Genomic DNA, 3,140 nt, shown 5'->3' with positions numbered 1-3,140 from the left:
AAAATAAGATAAAAATGAAAACACGTCCTAGATACAAGTTATGCACTACCATTTCTTTTTAGAAAAAAATGCCCTAGACCCAATGGCTGATGTTGAAAGTGGAAATCTAATAATGTAACAATGTCATTATTCCAAGTAATACCGCGTATAAACTTGTCATATACACATTGAACGTACTTACTTGGTTATTATACTCCATATATACTTGTATTAAAAATTATAAACATACTTATATGATTATTATACTCCTCCATATATTGGTAAATAAAAATTATATAATTATGCCGAATTTTCAATACCGAATTCCTTTTCTCTTAAACGAATTATGCACGTATGTATGCCGCTTCGAGTTACTGCCGACTCGCGAACCATTGACCGGGATTTCAACCTAATTTAATATTTACAAATCCAAATAATACCCATACGTTTGTTAGATTCCGTATTGCTAACTAGGGTTTGATCCAGTCACAAGGGAACATCAATTTGATCCACGATTGTACAAGGATAACCTTTATAAAACGATGTTTTATCACACAAGAATTTAGTATTTCGTCGTTTTCAAAATTATAGGTTGGTTTCATGTATATACACGTGAAACTAGCCTATTATTTTGAAACAAAGGGACTAATTCTTAAACGAAAAGAATATGGATTGGCATGTGTCTTTAGTGCTTCAGTTGTCATGGATTGATACGTATATATTCGGAACATCCCCAACAAATAATATTACAAGAGAAACAAAGAATTTACTGTGTATCCTTTAATTTTGTAGGTAAAAAGGATGATCTTGCGTATAAGCTAGACAATGCTTCTTATGTCGATGAGATTGATGATTATAGCATTTACACATCATTGGTTACCCAAGAATCTATCAACCGTAATAAGGAAGACATTCTAAAAAAAAACTAAACTTTAAATATAAGCAAATTCGTTCGTTGCAAAGACACTACCAACTTCGTATAGTTGAGACCAAGTAAACTACACATAATTACCTAGTTTCCTTGGTATCCCTGCGCCTACAACCAATCTGGCCAATGCACATGAATCTTAAGATAAAGCCCACTGCCATAAGTTGCTTTAGTCTCTCCAAAGACTTTAAGCACTCGATCCTTTAAATCGTCTTCTAAACAACAAATGACTAATCTGTTTGGTAACCACCCTTTTTATCTCAAGAAGTTAATCAGAGATATTATAGTTGAGCTTGACAAAGGATTTTCTGTTTAAAATAAATTAAACTCCTTTGTCGGGTTGGATCTTCCAAGATTAATTAGATCAAGTCAAACAGAACTACCAGATTCGGATACTGAAGAGTGCTATTAAATGACAACTTATCGATCTAAATTCGACTAGCAATAATAAGTTTATTGAATGATAAACCAGATCTAGTTGAATCCCAGTCGATCAATTTTGTGCATGAAGCAATCACAAAGATGCGAAACCAGCAAGAAATTTTTATTGTTTTAAAATCTTCAATAGTCTTTTGTACCTGCACAATAACAAACTTGATTCCAACTTATGATCGATCACGCATAGAACAGACTCTGTTAACAATGGATGATCACAAGTCAACATCAAATATGAACTATTGTTGATCTCATAGTCTAGTTTGATTGACCCTATGTCAGAAGAGAAGGCTCTCACAAATAATCTAGCTAGGTGCAATCAATAGTTAACAACCGTTAGTCAATCAAATCAATAATCGAAAACTAAAATAGCAATGCAGATTCTTGTTTCCCACCAATGGTACTAGTAGACGCTTCTTGATCTCAAAAAAAGTCTTTAATTAACGAACCTAAGAGATCTCACCTAATTAGGTTACTTTCCTCTCCAAGATAGTATTACAAGTAATACTATTAGTGGATACTGCAGTGACTACGGAACGAAATGCCTGCCTCAGGATAAGTTTGTAAGTGGAACAAACTCAGCCTATTTATTGACCAAGATAGTTTGGATACCAAGGAATTTCCATAACCGAAAATATTCTCAAGATATGCAATAAAGCACCTGAATTCGGTTTTTTCTAATTCTGACCAATATCCAACTGTATAAACGAAATCCCTCTTGTTAACTAGCACTTAACTAATATATCTTTCCAGAGATATGTTTTGATTGTTGGTAAAACAAAAACATATACATTCAAAATCTCAAAAGATTCTCAAATATTTCGGTTTGGGATCTCACCTTGAGTATCAAGGAATATCTTTGAACAATAAAATATAAGATTTGTGCTTATGTTCAAATTACTCACTATGTCAACATCTTTAACTTTCCTATTTTGCAAACCCAATTTCCAAATCACATAAACCCTAAAGTGTACGTGACTAAGGAGATCGGTTTTGCCCATTGGGACCGGTTCTACCTTGACTCCCAACATAGTTTTGGATCGCTTTTACCTTGACTCCAAATATAGGTAGAGATCGGTTATACCTTGACTCCCAACATAAGTTAGGATTGGTTATACCCAGATTCCCTATATAAGTTAGGATCGGTACAACTTTAAATCTTCAATGAATACCAGACCTTTAATCCTATTAATTTCTTTCAACTACGAAACAAGTTTGTAAGTCTACTTCCTTAAAACTCATGTAATTAAACATAGTTTTCTAGGAATGAAATCAAGCATATGTTCACTACACAATTTAGTAACGAGTTACAAAGATTATGTTGATGTTGCAATCACGAAGTTCAAAAGATAAGGATTATATTTCGTAACATAATATACCAATATAAAACATTCACAACCATTGATACATTTTTCCTTGACATTTTGATCATAATAAGATGATCAAGTCTCTTATACTAGAGTTTCATGTGTATAACTTCGAGTGTTATGTTTTCAATCAGATACAACTTGAAAGTTTACGATATGAAAATGGAAACAAGTCAAGTCATGTATTACTAACCTCAAGTGGAAGGATAATGTCTTCGTTGATGTCGATACGTCTTCGGATTCTTCAGGTCTTCAGAGTAATACTTGTATATCTCAAAATTTCCGGAATTCCTAGTCTAACCTAACAAAGTTGACTCTAGTAATCTAATCAAGCGACTTATGAGTTTTGATACTAAAAAATGACAACCAACCTTGACATACCAACGCTTGGAGGGTTCAACCGAGCAGTGCTCTAACAAAAACCGAAACTA

This window comes from Papaver somniferum, chromosome 8 (genome assembly GCF_003573695.1).
Source record: "Papaver somniferum cultivar HN1 chromosome 8, ASM357369v1, whole genome shotgun sequence".
NCBI classification, from domain to species: Eukaryota; Viridiplantae; Streptophyta; class Magnoliopsida; order Ranunculales; family Papaveraceae; genus Papaver; species Papaver somniferum.
Note: the sequence above shows the minus strand (reverse complement) of the source record.